General features: G+C 41.3%; 1 long non-coding RNA gene across 1 annotated transcript in view; it reads right to left on the reverse strand.

Moving 5' to 3' along the window:
- Positions 1–18,812, reverse strand: part of LOC309962775 — a 227,960-nt gene that overhangs the window by 184,393 nt on the left and 24,755 nt on the right. The window contains exon 3 of the long non-coding RNA XR_014326265.1: positions 12,117–12,254. This is a non-coding gene — a long non-coding RNA (uncharacterized lncRNA). The remainder of the gene's footprint in view (positions 1–12,116; positions 12,255–18,812) is intronic.

Genomic DNA, 18,812 nt, shown 5'->3' on the forward strand with positions numbered 1-18,812 from the left:
TGTTGTAGTTTTATGTAGTGAAATCAATCAATCCTTTTATTTATTATTTCTTCTTTGAGTATGCTAGAAGGTACACTCCCATCCTAAGAATATATTAATATTCACACATATTTTTTTCTATTGTTTTTATAGTATCTCTTTTGTACTTTTAAAACTTTAATCAAATTGGAATCGCTTTTGGTGTTTGGTATAAAATGGAAAGACTTCCCTATTTTTCCCAAATTTTTAGTCTTTTAATCTACCCTTTTGGCGAATAATCCACCCCTTCTCTATTTATCTGAAATATTCTAATTTCTGATTTATACAACTTCTGCAATTTCTATGGTGTTTCATCAATACATTTCTTCATTGGTGTTATACTAGTTTCAATTATTGTTGGATATACACTTGATTTACTTATTTATGCAATACCGGACTAGGTTTCTAGTTTCTCTGTCCTTAGCCAATTACAAAAAGCAACCTCGGGCTTCCCTGGTGGCGCAGTGGTTGAGAGTCTGCCTGCCGATGCAGGGGACACGGGTTCGTGCCCTGGTCCGGGAAGATCCCACATGCCGTGAAGCGGCTGGGCCCGTGAGCCATGGCCGCTGAGCCTGGGCATCCGGAGCCTGTGCTGCGCAACGGGAGAGGCCACAACAGTGAGAGGCCCGCGTACCGCAAAAAAAAAAAAAAAAACCAAAAAGATTGGACTGTCATTTTATTGTTGATTTATGAGAAATCTTTATGTATTCTGGACACATGTCATTTATCAGACATATTGCAAATATTTTCCTCCTTCTGAGACTTGTTTTAAATGTTCTTAATGGCCATTTTAGGAACAGAACTTAAACATTTTGATGACATTTAAATTCTCAGTCCCTCCCATAGTTAATCCTTTTTGTGTGTGTCGCCTAAGAACCTTTGCCTACTTCAAGGAGATATTCCCTCATGTTTTTTTTAGTTTTGACTAGATGTATGATCCATCTCAGATTAATGTATACATATGGTATGAGTTAGGGATCCAGGTTTACGTTTTTCCACATAAATATCTACTTCCAGCAGCATTTATTGAAACTATTTCAATTTCCAGATTGAATTATTTTGGTTCCTGTGTAAAAATTGATTGTTAATGTGAGGGGCTGTTTCTGGATCTCTCTCTAGAACTCCAGACTCAGATATCCAAATGCCTTACTTGACAGTGCCACTTGGATATCTAATAGACATGTCAAGCTCATATCCCCAAACTGAATTCCTTCTTCCCCTTCAAACCTGTTCTACATGTGGCCTTCGCCATCTCACTTTGTCATAATTCCATTCTTCTAATTATTCAGGCCAAAGATCTTGGCGTTATGGTGGATACTCTCTCTTGCACCTTATATTTCCAAAGTATGAAAGTCTACTTTCAAAAAACTCCAGAATCTCTGGGGCTTCCCTGATGGCGCAGTGGTCGACAGTCCGCCTGCTGATGCAGGGGACACGGGTTCGTGCCACGTTCTGGGAGGATCCCACATGCCGCGGAGCGGCTAGGCCCGTGAGCCATGGCCGCTGAGCCTGCGCGTCCGGAGCCTGTGCTCCGCAACGGGAGAGGCCACAACAGTGTGAGGCCCGCATACCGCAAAACAAAACAAAACGGAACAAAACTCCAGAATCTGACCACTTCTGTAGCCACCATCATGACAATACTGATCTCTGCTCCCACCCTTGCCCCTAGAGCCTACTTCCAAACAGCTGGAGTTTCAAGAACTTTTGAAAACTTAAGTCAAATCACTTCTCTGCTCAAAACATTCCAAGGACTTTCCCTTTGCACAGGAGAAAAGCCAAGGACCTGAAAATGGTGTCCATATCCTCCAAACCCTTCCTGGCCTCATCTCCTACCAGTCCCTTCTACTCTAACTCATCAACAGCCTCCCAGGCCCCAATGCTTGATGGCCCATGGGTCCTACCTCAGGATCTTAACAGCTGCTGTTTCCTTTGCCTGGAATGCTTTTTCCCCATAATTCTTCATGGTTTCCTCCCTCATTTCCTTCATCTCTTTGATCAAATTGCACCTTACCAGTGAGGTTTCACCTGACTATTAATTTAAAATCGTATTCCTCCCCAGCACTTATCACCTTTTAATATCTTATATAAACTTTATTTTCTTTGTTTATTGCCTGAATATAGCTCCAACTGGAATGTAGACTCTATGAGAGCAGGAATTTTTGTCTGTGTCCTACTGTTTATTCAGCATCCTGGAACACAGTAGACACCCAATGGATATTTGCTAAATGGACAAATTAATTCCTTCCCACCAGGGGTTGCAAGGTGTTTTGGGGTATGGAAATAAAGACTCAGACTGAAACAAATTTTCTATTAATCTTGAGACTCTTAGTCTGTCAGAATCCCTTTTGGGTCTAATTTCTAAAAACTAAAATAGTAACAGAAAATCCAGGGATTAAAGTGAAAGTACAACATCCTTCCTTTGGAGCCCCCTGTGCTCTTTTCCTAGAACAGAACTTGTCTCCGTTTAAGGAAGTGTAAGACAGAAACGTACTGAACACATTTCAGAAATATTTTCAACTAAAACGATCAAAAATTTAAAGGTTTAATACAGAATTATGCTTTAGTTACTTGCAAAATGCATCACATTTCCAAACAATGCTGCAAAACAAGGAGTTATGATTTGCATTGTCAATATGGTTATATAGCTGCTGGATGCCAGGCCATATGCTTAGGACTTTGCATGTATTATTTAATTCTCACACTAATACTGTAAGACTCTGGTACTAAAAGTACATAACAGTTTAGAGTTGAGGAACTTGAAACTTAAAGAGGTTAATATGACTGCTGCCCATATATTTCCTCAGGATCATCACATTGAAAATAAGCTTTCACTGAATTCTCAGTGCCCATTACACAGTCAAGGGGCTCTTCAAACATCCTGTCCCACTAGAATGTGGCCAAATTCTAAGTCTATTGTTAAGTCTATTGTTAAGTCTCTTGTTAGGGATTTTGTATTTGCTGCCAAATTTCTGACCCTAACTCCCCGCTACCAGAGAAAATATTGTGTAATAATATGAACAGCAACTCCAGTATTACCTTGCTACCGTCCAACTACTCCAAAAGGAAAATCCCCTGGGCACTCTGAAGGCCATAGGAAGATTAATTTTCACCCACAGATCTCCAGACTTGCACACAGTTGGAAAGGATGCATGAGTTTCAAGTAAGAGAGAGAGAGAGAAAAAAAATCCAGACATCTTTCTAGTCCAGGTGTGCTATCTTTAGGATTTATAATAATGGCTCCTCCCCATACCCTCGACCACAAATGCACATAAGCAAAGGGATAAGTTGCACTTGATCTTTGAAACAGTTCCAGGAGTTACAAGAAAGATGCTGGGCATTGTGAGATTAAGCAAATGTGCCCTTTGTGAAAGGAGAAGGGAATCTCAGGTTTGGGTGCTCTTGAAAGCTGCTGAACCACCCCCGGGAGCTTCAATGCCTTGATGCTCTAGTTGGCACCCTGATAATACCTTTTTCTCATGTTCGCCAGTTTTAGTTACTTTGCCCACCACTACAGGTAGGTCTGTCTTTGGAATCTGTAAATGTGCATCCACGTGAGGAGAACAGAAACCTATCCATTTGGTTCATGACTTTCAATGATCTCCAGTTTCTTCCCAAAGTTCCAGAAATGGGCTCATGCTCTGCTTTCCCAGACCCAGTTTCTCCCTGACCCTTACGCCAGAAACTGTAACACTGGTTTTACTCTTTCCATCAGTTTCTTCCTTTCTTCCCATTTCTTTCCACTCTTCGTCCCTCCTAGGTTAGTTGCTGAAATTCAGTTCCTGTGGCAGCACAGTTTCCGTGAGTTTTCCTGGGTCTTCTTCAGGTTACCTGGTGTCTGCTTGGCCCTTAGTTTCTGGCTGTTCACTGGGAGGTCATTCCATCACACACATTCAGTTATGAAACATGAGTAGGGTGTGGAGAAGGTGCCAGATCAAGGCATCCATGTAATCATGGCACAGAGATGGGACTCAGGCTCTGCAGCACAGGCTGCAGCTCACATGGAGCCCAAAGAAATAACTGTCCTGATGGGAGCAATGGGTTTGTAACTGAAGAGTAGTGAGAAAGGACTCCAATGGGGACAGGGCTTGATTTTAGAAAGCCTCAGCAGTTAGACCGAGCAATTTTATATTTGACGAAATGGGCGGAGCCGTTGGAAATGCTCGTGCACTGGGGTAAAAGGATGAAAGCAAAGCTTTAAGAACATTAGTCTGGCTATTACGGTATGTTGGATGAATTGGAGGCAGAGAGACCGCATTTAGGAAGGTTTCAGAGCAACAAAAGAATGAAAAGCCACAGACCACGCTTATCAGAATGGACAGTAAGAGGCAAAGCCAAGGAATTCTTTGAAGGAAGAACAAACAAGAGATTGGTGACAGACAGCATTTATATTCACAAAGCTAAACAGCTGGGAGAGGAGGGAGACATGGAGTTGAAGACACAGATATTCCCGATGACATGTTCAGTTCTTGTGTTAGATGAGCCATACATCCACATTTAAAAATGTTCTTTGTTTTCTGATACTTGATGGCTATTTTGTAGACTCAAACATGCCATGTACGCTCAGGGTCAATAATACTCAAAAACAAGCTAATAAATTTTGACTAGATTCAAGAGCTAGTTAGTGTGATACTAAATCGTAAGGATAGTCTCGATAGAGCCCTAAATAAACTTTAGGAATTAAAGATTAAAAAGGATTTTATAATGTCTTTCTATCATGAGTACTCCTGGAATGACCTGCTTACCTCCACTCACCTGGGAATAATATACAGGGGACCATTAACAAAAAATGTGAATTTTATATATTTATTCTTCTGGCCAGGAGAGATAGTGGGTTGGTAGGTCCTGTTCTTCTGTTTCTTGGAAGAGCAGAATTTGTCTAGAGACAGAATGATGTACTGTATTGTAGACAAAAGAGCTATTTTGAAGCCAAGCTGACTCGGGCACTAGTTTCATCTCTGCTATTTAGCATCTGTGTAATTTGGGCAAAGAGACTTCACCTGTGAGTTGCCCGATTTCTTATTTGCAAAACAGGGATAACAGTACATAACTCATGAGGCTGCTTGCAACACTTCAATGAGGTAACATGGTATTAATGACAGCCGCGTGGAAGGTACTCAGGAAACGCTAGTTCCCTTCCTTAAAAACTTTAAGAAAGGCTCATTTGCTTAGCTAAGCCCTAGACAGGTTATTTTGATGAAACCTTAGGGGACTAGTGCAGAATTTATTGGGGGTTGGAAAAAAATGTATGTGTAACCAACACTACCTCTTATCGAATTACTCCAGGGCATTGCCTCTAGCAGACAAGCAAGGCCAGAGACAGAGACGGTGTGCACAGTCATCCTTGACTCCTAAAGAAAAGTGAGAAACTAAGGAAGGAAGTCAATCCAAGCCATCAAGTATAATTCCATCCCAAGTTTGAGCAGATTTATTCCCATTTTTGAAGGAAAGTAATTGTATCAGTGAATAGATAGAAGGGTCAACAACACAAAGATGAAGAAAGGACCAAATCATGGTAATGGGGCAATAAATTCAGTGCTTCTGAGGAAGCCAAAAATGAAAATATAAAAATCAACACAAGTAATATGTCTGACTTTGTTTTTGGAGGCAGATGTTACTGTGGCTTAGATGGCAAATCCTCATTCACAAAGTGAATGATTGTGTCTTAGGCTGCATAGGAAATGCTGATTTAGTATTTGGGAGATTTTTATTAAGAAATTCAATCTAAGTTTGGTGGAAAACAAGGACGAGTGATTAATAATCAAACTGAAGGATGAAAAAGGGACAAAGCAAGTTTGAATAAAGGAAGAAAAATGAGGCAGAAACTTATTTAAGGAAGCCAGGCTAAATTATGTCCTTCAAGCCTGCATAAGCAGCTCCAAACAAGAATAGCAATTAGTGAGGTAATAGCCTAGGATTTAGAAAACCAATAACTTTTCTTCTGTGTGTATTCTGGGTGTAGACATACTGACACAATATAAAATTATTAGTTGTTAAAACTGAAGGAGTTTTACCTTAAAACGAGGACAAACATAAGCCAAATAGCTCATATATATCATTTAATTTGTTCATGAATCCAGCTTAAAAGAAAGGAAAAAATACATAAAAGGAGCAGTGTAAAGAGATTTCAGAGGGAACAATTCTTTGAAGACATTTTAGACTAAGATGAGAATCTCTGACTTCATGCAGACCAAGGGAGGGAGCCAATATCACCGTTTGAGAACGGCAAATGAGGGCCAAGGAATGGAACAGAATGAGTTTTGAAGACAGTTTTACTGAAAACCGTCCAATTATGTGCTCCTTGAGAGCTGCCATCATGCCTCTTTAGTACGCATTAGTAATGTGTTTGGGGTACTCATCTGGTGCTTTTTGAATTATCCTAATTCCGGAAATTGAAACCTGAAAGGAGATGGTATGGATTTAAAGGAATTCCACTTCTCTATTGTTTGAATATAATGCTTATTATGATGCCAGATACAAAATTAAGCCAAGTCTTAGGAACTCAACTCTTTGATATTCTAGAGCCTTGCCCCATGCTACTGGTATATTTTTCTTTCTACTTTTTGTCCACTTGAGATTGAAAATTGATTCAGAGGACCATTACGTAGATAAATACCTATGGATTTGTCCACCAATACAGTGCCCTATCTGTGACAAGTTTTATTATTTAGAATTTAAATGTGCAATCAGTGGGGGAAAAGATCTAGAAAATACTAAGGAGCTAGTCACAAATGGACTTAGTGCATATTGAGTGAATGGCTGTCAATATCTCCCTCAGCAACGCCATGGGAAGGGCACTGAGCCACAGGCACACACACCAACCTCGGGACCTTCACACTCTCCTCTCAACCGCCACTGAGCCTGCTTCTGATGTTGGGTGGGCTGAACCGCAGACAGGAAGTAGTGGGGAGCCAGGGGTAAGCCCCTCTCAGGTAATGGAGAATTGACTGGAGAAATCAGAGGCCATTTCTAGCTCCCAAAGTTTATGGATACTAACCTAGTTTGAGAGCAAACCCTCCAAAGAACTTAGCTGAAATCATCTCATAAATCTTTTCAGATAAGTTAGGAAACCAGGTCTGAAGAGGTTTCACGATGAATGATAAAACACGGGCGGCTGCGTGGCATGCCCCCGAGGAAAGCAAGAGAGGGATGTGGAATGAGAGTCAAACTCTGTCTGCACTTAAAGGGCAACATGACAACCCCCCCCATAAACTCCTGCAGCTGTTGTTTTAATGGCTTATTTATGGTGTTACAGAGCCAGTCATGTTTACTCTGTCCCACAGTTAGTTATTATACACAGGGACTCAGTGAATGAATTCGTCCCAGTGAAGAAACAAACTTCCTTGCTATAATGGGGTAGTAGTTTTGCCTACTACCCCATTACTGAAACCAATCATTATTTTCTGGGACTGCTGAAATTATTTAGGAATCCCCTGTCCCTGGGCAGATAGACCTGAAGTTTTCAGCTGACCTTCACAGCTTCTGCCATTAGGGCAGTAAATCTCCCTTGAGGGCAGACAGCACTTGGGTAATTTTAGAGAGGGCAAAGGAGCAGAATTATAGGTTGTCTGGGAAGGGTTGAAAGATTAGACCTCTAGAGGGAAAAACTAAAATGAATCATCTCAAAGGGCAACTACTACTTAGGGTCAAAGTTTAAATGTCTGTAACCAGTGTTTTAGTTTGACTTGCTGCTGGGATAATTAATGCTCTCAGTTCTTGGAATAATTGAAAATAAAGCATTACATTTAGAACTGCTGAATTCATTTCAGAAAACAAAAAGGACGTTCATTAAGAAAAAGAAACAAACCTACAGTCACTGAGCACATGAATACATGAAGACAAATACTAATGACTTACTTTTCTGAAATGAGTAATTTCCTTTATTTTAAACTATAAAAGGATATGATGGATTTCTTTAGAACAAGAATATTGGAATATTAGGGTAGGTCCTCCACTTCTTTTAATGCTTCTCTCCTCATGTAACTTAATTTGTATACATGTTAAAGCTTTGATTTCAAGAGCCACAGAAGATCTTGGAAGGAATCAGAGGCTTCTGATCCTACTATCTAGGGATTGGGTTGCAGGCCCTGAGCCTGAGGCAACATATCTCGAATGTTTGTCATGCGCTGTCTACTGCACACGTGGCTTAACCAACAAGGTAGTGCCTTTTTTGTTTTTTTAAATAGTCACTTGCATTCATCAATGCAGTGGGTTTTTTTTTGTTTTTTTTTTTTGGCTGTGTGGCATTCAGGGTCTCAGGGATCTGACCAGGGATCGAACTTGTGCCCCTTGCATTGGAAGTGCAGTCTTAACCGCTGGACCACCAGGGATGCCCCAAGGTAGTGCCTTAAAGTCACCTTTGTCCTTAGCAGCAAGTAGGCTAGCACGGCATGTTTAATAATCTAGATAGATTTTAAATATTTCTAGTTTTTATAAAATTAATACAATGCCTGATAATTGGAGAGCAAGAATATAAAATATTTTGCTGTATCAGAAAAAAACCCTTAAATCCTAGTCTTATCTATTATAGTCTGATTGAGTTAATTAGTCCCAACATATACCAGGAAATAGATTTAACATTAATGTTTGGGAATGGGAAACTTTAAAAATTCAAGTTTTCCAGATATTCCTAATTCTCTAAGTATTTGTAGTCAATTTGATAACATATAAATAAAAAGTGTGAAATAGAAATCCACAACATAGGAAGGCATTTGTAAGTCACAAAGAGACTTGCAAACATTATTTTCAGGTGTTGGCTGAGAATCAGTTTAACTGAACAGTGAGCGGCTTTGTGGGTGACAGACTAACCCCAGACGCCTCTGATGACAAGGATGTGCCACTGCACCTGGGACAGTTGGCTCTCTCCGTTCTCTGATTTGGGGCAAGTAATTCTTCAACTCTGCCTCAGTTTCCGCATTGTCCAACTTCTCAGAATAGTTATGCCTTTCAAATGTCCTATGGGAAAGTGCAGTGAAAATGAAATCTCTCATTTTTATGGCTGCTATTGCTTCTTCTAAACCAGATTAGCAGAGGGAATGAGTGGCTTTGGTCATGGTCAAGCTAGCTGCCTCTGGCTATGTCAACCTTGGCTTCTAATGAGATCCCTCTGGACCCCAAGAAGGAGCCTGGATGTCTGGTCTGTCACTATCAAGACCTGGCAGATGGAATCAGAAGCAATTATGCAGATAGAGCTAAACTCCTCCTCTGCAAAAAAATCCCAACAAACAAAAACACCCTTCATTCCTGGCAGCTAATTTCATCAGATATCTGGAGAGGAAATATTACAAAAAATTTTTTTTCTCTATTATTGCCATGTCACCTCAGTTCTCTGCTTTTCTTATTTTTACACTTTTCATGAAAATAAGCTCTTGCATCTCCATCTTCTAGGGCTAGTAGCCAAAGTAGAGTTTTATGGATGCCACAGAGCAGAGCTGTCTATTTCCTTGTGTGAAGACCCATCTCTGGGGAAAGGCTTGGCCCACACAGTGACCCAAACCAGCTTTAATGAAATAGCCAGACGATGACAATGATCTCAGTCCTTCCACAGGCTTAAATCATTGCTTGATTGTGTCCAGCTGGCAGTAGTAAAATTTTGTTGACTGGGGCTCCACGTGTGTTTCTTTTATTTTCTTCCACGGGTGTTTCTTGATCCATCCTTAACCTTTCTTCATCTTGTTATTTTAATAACCTTCCAAAGAGCGTTGTACCTTCCACGAATCTAACAGATCTCCAGCTCTGAGTGACTCGATCAGCTTGTAGGTTATGTTTGTGTGCGGCTTGCAGAGTTCAGCTCTCTATGCTCATTAGAGCTAACTGTACACAGACACCTTCTGTGTGTGGTGCCTGAAGCCCCACGCCAGGCCTGGCATGGTATTTACATCCTTTGATAACACGATTATTGAGGATTAAGAAGTATAAGTAAAATGACAGTCCATGACAATCAGTTCATCAACAACACTGAAGGAAGCGTGCTTTCTTAAAGGCATAGAACTGTGTGCCAAGCACCTGATGCTTAGAGATTTGCTGGAATGGATAAACCCTCTCTCTTCCCAGAGCGGCGGGTAATGTCATTTGGCTGAAAGTCGGTCTTTAATTATGGTGAGACTGCTTAGTGCACCCTGATGGTCTTACTGCTTGCTCTTTCCCATTAATTCTGAAGTTGTAACCCAAGTCCAGAGCTGTTTTGGTGTGACCCTGAGGTTACTTGAGTTTCGCATTTGTTTAAGTAAATAATTGTGATCAGTAATTTCCCTCTGGAACCCTTGGAGTATGGCAATTACATGAAATCTGCTTGGCTCGGTCATGCATGCCCAGAGTTAGAAATAAGTGCATAAGGCATTTGGAATGATAATTCCCAAGATATGCCTGAGCCCCTCAATAGCTCTGTGTTCCCTCTCTGGCTCATCAATATTCCTATTGTCAGTTTTAATTGCACAAGCTCAAGGAGATAAGGAAAATGGAGGGTATATTCTTTTAAGCCACAGAGAAGAGATGGTTTCTATTCTCTACCACTAAGCTGAAACCATATATTTGCTCCAAGTATAAAAGCTACCGCTTGGGGCAATATTTTCTTGTTTGACTTCTTTTTTTTTGGCTGAAAAAGTATATTGATATTTCTAAAGTAAACTGTGCTGTAACTAGCGAGGAGACAGGCTGGGTTGGGAAAATGAATTAAATAAAGTGTATGTCTGAGTACCCATTTAGAAGAGTATTCACAGTCTCAACAGCTCTTAAAGGAAGGCAGTACATAATCAATAATGATGTACTGTTTGGTTTTCTAAAAACCAAAACTTCTGGGTAGCAAATGCAGAGTTCTCTGAGAAATCAATGGACGTTAATTTCACAGAACCACAAGTCACATTTATAACAAGTGGATAGAAATAATAATCCTGACACATCAACTTCATAAAAATTAGGTAAGTATTTAATTAGGCAGCCTATTTTGCAGCCTTGTAGAAACTCTAGAAGGTCTCGTGTCCTAGAATACAAATAGTACTACAGAGTTTTATGATGACTAAACCACAAACTGATGTTATAACCTCAAATAATTTAAGAAATGACAAAACATGATAAAGTGGATCAAATAGGCAATAAAATAGAAAGGCTCCAAATCTGCTAAAAATAAAACTCTGTCAAATTTCACCATGCAACTTCATAACTATTAGACACTGAGCAAATCCCTTAATATCCCTGAGCTTCAGTTCCTTCATCTATGAAACAGAGATTCCCATACTTTACTCAGGTCAGAGGGTTACTGTGGAGACAAATGAAATATTTATGACAGTGTATTTAAAAACCATAATGCGCAGTACAAGTGGTATTCTAACAATATTTAACATCACATGGCAAAAGTTCTTTAAGGATTGTAACCTTTGCTATTACTGTAAAGAGCTCACTAGCACGCTGGTCATGGTCACATTTTTAATTTTCTTCATAGATATTTATGCTTATAATTTGGATCAATGGTCTACAGTAGGATATTAGTGACTAATGATCTAAATAGCCTAGCTTCTCATAAATGTGGATAACAGAAAGAGTTAATTCAATAAGCTGTCCTACACATATATTCTTTCTGAAAATGAATCAAAATGGAAAACTATTAAAATAGCCAATGTGGCTAGAACTCAAAGAGGCACAATAGAAAGATCAGTGCATAGAGAAGGTAGTAAAGAGGATAATGATGCCTTTCTTGCTCTGTCAACTTGCTGTGTGATATCTTCTAAATCCCTTCTGATTCCCAGCTGCCTGTGAAGCTTGATGAAGACAAGGATAACAGCTATGAAGTACTCTTTAGGAAAAATTTATTAGAGAGGGGGCGAAGGCGAAAAAGTCAGCCAGGATGGGTTCCTGTAAAGTTGAGCCTTGGCCTCACGACTACCGCCCTTGGTGGAGGGGTTAGGGAGGCCTGAGAAGGGGCAGCTGTGAGCCCTTAGCGGGTGACATTGCCAGTGGCCTGGGTGACGAGCACCAGCCAGCAAAGGGCTCCTAGGTGACACACCAGACAGCATCTACCACAACTGCCATACACTTTCTTACAAAAAGCTATTCTCTAACAGAAGTCAGGTAAATGTGTATTACAAACAAATTCTCTTGAAAGTTACTTTCTGCTCTTTCTGGCTCATCTTAGTCAAGCCACTTTGGACTTTGCCTTAGAACCTGGTAAGTGGGCTTATCTTCTCACACATATCCAGCCCATGGCCGTTTCAGTAACAATACCATCTTGCCGTACAGGGTCTACCCTGCAAGGAAAATGTGAAGTTGATTAAAATGGCTTTGACAACTAAGATATTGCTTCTCCTTTTTCATGTTACCTTCCCACTATTCATTTTCCATAAGTATCCAATTTACTCTCTGATTGACTGTCTAGGGCCAGCAGAGTGAAAAGCTGTCATCAAAACTAGGTATTAAGGGGGCTTCCCTGGTGGCGCAGTGGTTGAGAGTCCGCCTGCCGATGCAGGGGACACGGGTTCGTGTCCCGGTCTGGGAGGATCCCACATGCCGCAGAGCAGCTGGGCCCGTGAGCCATGGCCGCTGAGCCTGCGTGTCCGGAGCCTGTGCTCTGCAGCGGGAGAGGCCACAGCAGTGAGAGGCCCGCGTACCGCAAAAACAAACAAACAAACAAAAAAAACCTAGGTATTAGGCATTTAATTATGTAAATTTCAGACCAAAAATATGTAACTAATAGTGAAGCAAAACTCAGAGTGCCTTTATCAAAGAGCCCTTCCCTCCCTAAAAAATTTCCAGAAATATATATTTCAGAAGCTAAATAACTTTCGTTTGGGACATGCCACACAGTTTATTTTCATCTAAGAATGTTGTAATAAACATTTTGTAGTTTTCTGATTTCTGTTTATTGCCTGCCCTCCACTTGACTGTAAATACTGCAGGTGTAGCTGTCTTTCCTGTTCACCACCGTATCACCAACACCCAGCCCAGTGCCTGGTTCATCACAGCACTGAACAATTATTTGTTGAAAAAAAATTATGACCCTTAGTCTATTGCAGCTTTAAAAATTCCTGGAGTAGTGAACCCTGTTTAAATGCATTAATTCAGTGTCTCTTAAATGAATTTATGCACAGACCTACTCTTCTCCCCCAACCCCCATCTGGAATATATTTTGAGAAATACTACCTTAAAGCAAGAAAAACAATTCAATAGAGGTTGGGATGTGACCTTGGTCTAGGTGGTGATTGTGCTGGTCATTCACCTTCTGCCCTTCCCCAAATCCGTTCTCCACATTCTTCTACGCTGACCTTACAGGCTCCATCATCTGGGCTTTAACAACCTCTGGTTTCTGGTTGGATTTGGCCAATGTGAGGCAATGCAAGAGATGAAAGGGTAGGAGGAGGGAGGAATTTCTTTCCTTCTCCCCCTGCTCCCACCGCAGTTCTGTCTGTGGCTGCATCCCTCCATGACAATTGCTTCTCCCCAGGAGAACCCCTTCCATTCTCTAAGCCCATCCAGGCTCCGGTAACACGTTCCCTTCCTCCTCCCATCTCAGTTCTCAGGGAGGTAATGACTTCCTCAGGTGCTAGCCTTGGGATCCTCAACTTTGCCTGTAAGTTTCCTTAATTATACCCCAACTTCCCTAAAGAATCCTTCTGTTATAGTCTCTCCAGATGCCACCATGCCTTCTGTTTGCTGGGGCCCCTGACTATACAGTGATGGCTTCGTCAGTCTGGAATGGACTGCCAAGGGGAAATCGAACACCTTCCTGGCAGAGTTAGAGCTTCACATTATGGTTTTGTTATTTTGATTGAAGTTTTACGAATTCCCAGAATTTCATCCATATCCGTACAGGTTAGCACAAAAATAAACCCCAGAACCAAAGTAAAGTACTCTGATGAGTTATTCATCTTTCTGGTTCCCAGTTGGGAGGTGAACTATGTATTAGATGGTTTTAATCTATTCCTCACACAGATTCTGAACTTCAAAGAAAATAGGAACTTATTCCTCGGGGCCGTCACTCCTCATTTCTAATATAGTTCAGGACACTGTATGCACTCATTGCACATTCATTCAACTCATGTATTCATTTAGATGATGGCCACAGCTGCTGAGAGTAGATGAAGTGGGGGCATTATCCATTAGCTTCAGACTCAAGGGTAACATTTGGCAGCACTGTGGACAAAGGGAAAGAGGGGCACATTTGTGAAAAGAAGGTACCAAATCCCCAGGTGTAATGTTTAGCATCTTTTTATGTGACATAAAGATGGGACTAATATACTCACTTTTTATTATGACAGATGGCAATAATTAGGATCTGTCTAGTGGTGGTAGAATAATGCAAGTGCTCTTTGGGTCTATGAGCATATGCTCTGTAGGTAGGGGTGATGATGTCACCGCATGAACTGTTGCTTTTTGAACTAGCTTTAATAGGTATATTCGCCTTAGAAATCAATGGACTCAGAAAATCAAATAATGTTGCAAAATAAAGTTCCCTAAGATGTGTGGAGAGAAAACTTCCCATTCTGATGAATGGGCTATAGAAACCCATGCCTTGTGGAGGTCCCCACTGGCCGTCATGAGCAGTAGGAGGAGGTTATGATTAGGGGACAACTAGTCACAGACGTGTCCCTTCAAACAAGTCCCTAAGGCTGGTCAGGTACCAACCTGCTATTTAGCATCTCAGGAAGCCTCCAGCAGCGTTAATACAACACAGTCAATTACAGCTGGTCTTTTCCATCAAAGATTTTGTGAGGCGTAAACTCAATATAACCACTGTTTCTGTTTTGATCTCTTTTGCTCCTTAGCCCATTTCTTCTTGGCATAGTTTCCATCACCTTGGAGATTATTTTACAGGATAAAATGGTTGCTTTCTAGTTTTGTGGGTCCTTGATATGGGTTATGTGCTTCCCTTCTGTGGAACTGGTTTGTAGGATTTCAGGCTAAACCTGTTTGGGCAGCTAAACTTGTGATGAAAATAATAATAACCCAGTTCTCCTATTCTTGCTTATAAGTATTTATTTTAATAATCATTTGTTTTATGCTTATCTCCTTCTCAAAGTATTAGTTCCCTGAGAGCCTGTCGCTTTAGTCTTTATGTTGTCTTAGGAGCTGACTCTTCCCAGGACGACTAAGGGTGGAAACAACCCATCCCCCCAGGGAAAGACCAACCCTGGCTTTTTATCTCCACCAGAAAAATGATATCAGAATCTACAGGTATATTCCCCAAAGTCTGAGTTACTCAGTCTTAACACCATGTGTAGGACAGCAACAGTTTAGTATAATAGCTATAATAGCTTTATTTTATTCCAAGTAGGTTACCTAATATTTCTTATCCTCCCTTACATATACCAAGCACTGTGCTAGGTTAATTACCTACTCTATTAAGGAAGAAGAAGTAGATTGATGTGGCTGAGAGTATTTAAGTAGAGAAACTTCAAAATATATTAAAAACCGCCAGGGAAATTCGAATTTCAGCAACAAGCATTTGGGGTGTATAGGTGGGATTTGACTAGTTGGGAGTGAGATATACATTTTAGGAGCTAATTCAATAGCATGAATAGCAAAGCCTGGAGTAAAGTGATATTGGAAGGTAGGAGACCAGTTGAGAGACCCTTGCAATAGGCCAGAGAAGGTATGGCATCACATAACATGGGCCTCACTAGGATGAGGCCATGTGGACTGGAGAAGAATGTTCAGGTATGAGCCTGTCAAAGATACGCATTAGGGAAGAGGGAGAAATCAAGGAAGACCCCAAGGTTTCCTAGCTGATGGTGGAGGGGGTGGGGAGATAGCAGATGACAGAGAAGGAATGGACAGTCTGGAAAGTGGAAGAAATGACCAGCTTGCTCTACCACATCCCTCTTCCTCTTCCTGAAAACCCTCACAGCTAGGAGCTTCTGAAACCTAATACCAAATTCAGTTTTTGAGGATTCAATTCACTAAGGGAGGAAGTGTTGAACCAGATTCTAAGCCTCCCTGAGCTCCTGCCTCTTGTATTCTTCATGAATCATAATATTTACTAGAAGGGGAACTGTACTTTCTAATTCCCATTCCAATTTGCTGTCCTCGTGGAGAATCTTATTTTTGCAACACCATTAGACATTCTAAATTTGGAATTTCCCAACTCCCATCAGCATAAGTGATAGTTTTAATGTTTCTTAAATACAGTGTTTGGGCATTTAATTATATTATGCAAAATTAGTAAACAGCTATTTCAAGACAGGGCTGATTAAACTGAATCTGCAAGGTATGGTATTTATTAGTATTGTATTTTCAGAACCAAGTGATATAGTGTCCTAGCTCTTGAAGTTGAAAGATGAGTGGTGCCTAGAAAATGATTTAACAGTGATGATGGCTGGTGTTTAATGAAATAGTTGTTGTGATGATTTCTTGTAGAACTGATTAGACCCCCGAGGGGCTAGCTGAGAGAGAGAGACACGTGTACTCTCCTTTTTTCCTTTCCATCACTCACATAGCCCCATGGATGCTCCTCACGCATTCTAGAATTTTTGCTCTTTTTCACATTGCTAGATGTCCTGTCAGCTAAAAGAGTTGCTGACCAGGGAGAATCCCAGCACTGCAGATGCTGTAGATGAAGATGGCTGTAGAAAAGGGACCGAGGGATTGTGGAGGGAAGATGATGGATGGAAATGTTGAAAATAAAATACATCTGCATGCTGGTACTTCAGCTAAAGCCGTGGTGTCTTTTTAGCGTTCACCCTTCTGTCGTGTGATGAGGTGCCTACAGAGTCCCATGCCTACCATGCTGCTGTTAATTTCTTCAGGTTTCTTTGTAAAAATAAGGTGTCCGTGGCAATATATTCTAAAATCTTCCTCATCCTCTGCATCCCTCTCCCTATTTGTATGCCTTTTCTTATTTTTAAGGAATTCAGAGTGAAAATATATTCGTTACTGGATGGTTTCTGGTCTATGAAATCTGCCTTCATTCCAGATATTTATCTGTAACAGGATTCCACAGCCAGGCTGTTGTTTCAGAGACTGACTGGTGAGGTAGCAGTTTGAGGCCTGATTTAAGACTTTTGGTAAGATTTCACCAGACCATGTCTCAAGATCATCACCAGAGACTTTCTTTCTGTCTGTGGCCACCCGGATGGTACGTGCAAAACACTATACTAGTTTGATCATATATAAATCCCACTGGTAGCCTGCTTCAGGGAAAGTGGCTGCTCTTGGCCTATCTGCCTTTTCCAGAACTCCTATGAATATCTTAAAATATGGATATGCTGCATAGAAATGTACTTTTTAGGATGTAATAGAGGATAAATTAAAAATCTGTGAGTTTCATATGCATGACTTTTCTCCTGGTATCTCAAATTCCAGTCTGTGAATAGCCTCCCTTCCTCCCTTGGGCCTGAAGCGGGTGATGCTGTCTTGGGCTGAATATCCCAGGGCTTCAGCTCTGGGAATCATTTCTATACCTCCCGGAAACCATGGGGATCGACCTAGTCTTTGGTATATTTTCAACTATGTGGTTGGGTCTTTGGTTATTTTGGAATCAATACATTTTTTCCTTTTTCTGCTCTTTGTCATCTCTTTTCTTTTTTGCCCCTAGGATTTTTCCTTCTCTCTAGTTGTTCCTCTGTACCATTTGTGTCTGCACATCTGTGTATCATCTCCATTTCCTACTGGTAAAGGCTTTTGGTTAAATTCTCAGCTATTTATATGCTCTTCGCTGAAAAAGATATTACTTTTTGTCATTTCTGCATCTTTTCCTTTCAGGAGCTAGCTGCCCTTCCCCTATTTAGTGGCGCTGTCTGACCACCTGGTCTCACCTCCTCTGGTACCCAGCTCTGGTTGGTCCAGCCCTTTAGTCTGCACCTGATTCGCTCAGGTATGGGCATGTAACCTAAGTCAAGCCAGTCATAGTTCTTCCCAGGATTTTTGTGAGATCTTGCAGGGAAGTGGCCCATTTTCATGCTTTCTTTGGGATAGTTAACTGTAGGGAGAGTAAAGCTTAGGACTGGCAAGTATTACCTTTGTTACATCAGGGGGAAGTCTCCCTCAGAATGAAGCCAACACAGAGAAAAGCAAAGCCAAGAGAGAGAGGGCTGCATTGAGTCCTTGACATGGTTGAGCCCCAGGCTCCCAGCCACTCCTTCTCAGGTACATGGGCCAATAAGTTCCCTTTTCTGCGTAAGCTACTTTGAGTTTCTGTCCCAGCACCTAAAAGATTTCTGACTAAACCACAAACACGAAATGCCAGTTATAAGTCAAGAAATGTCACCTTAAACAAGAGAAGGTCTCACTAGCCTACGACTAGAAATATAATTTCACATATATTTAGTACCGAATTGTGAATGAGAGGGACTAGATTCTTTCTTACCCTCCAGAAGGTGGGGACCACAAGCCCAGGTGTCCCTAGTTATACCTGGTCCTGCTGAGTGCTTTTCACCAGTGCTCAGAAACAGGTCGCTCAAAGGGGTCCCTAGCATTTTTGTTCATCATCATGCTGCCTCATCACTTTTTTGTAAAGCCCCAAGGTTCTGTCCCCCTCAGGTCACTGCATCAAACACCAGTCTGGCCCTTGTGAGGCAGAATGGAGGCTGCTCTTCCCTTTACCATTCCTTTTCAAGACTGAGAGAAGGTCCTTCTCTTGATCTGGACACCACAACCGTGAGCAGAGCCTACCTTACCCGTGTGTGGGTTGGCTGTCCTCATAGCCCACAGGCCCAGCGTGGAGAGGCCAGGCCACTCCGAGTTCTCTAGGTGTGTCCAGCCCTCAGAGCCAAGACCCAGGGAAAGCATGCAATTTCTAGTTCCTCCAGTCTAAGGCCTGCCTCTCCAAGCCTTATTTCCTGTTCCAGAAGCAACTTAGATCATTGACAGAG

Source organism: Leucopleurus acutus (assembly GCF_964270905.1).
Source record: "Leucopleurus acutus genome assembly, chromosome: 6".
NCBI classification, from domain to species: domain Eukaryota; kingdom Metazoa; phylum Chordata; class Mammalia; order Artiodactyla; family Delphinidae; genus Leucopleurus; species Leucopleurus acutus.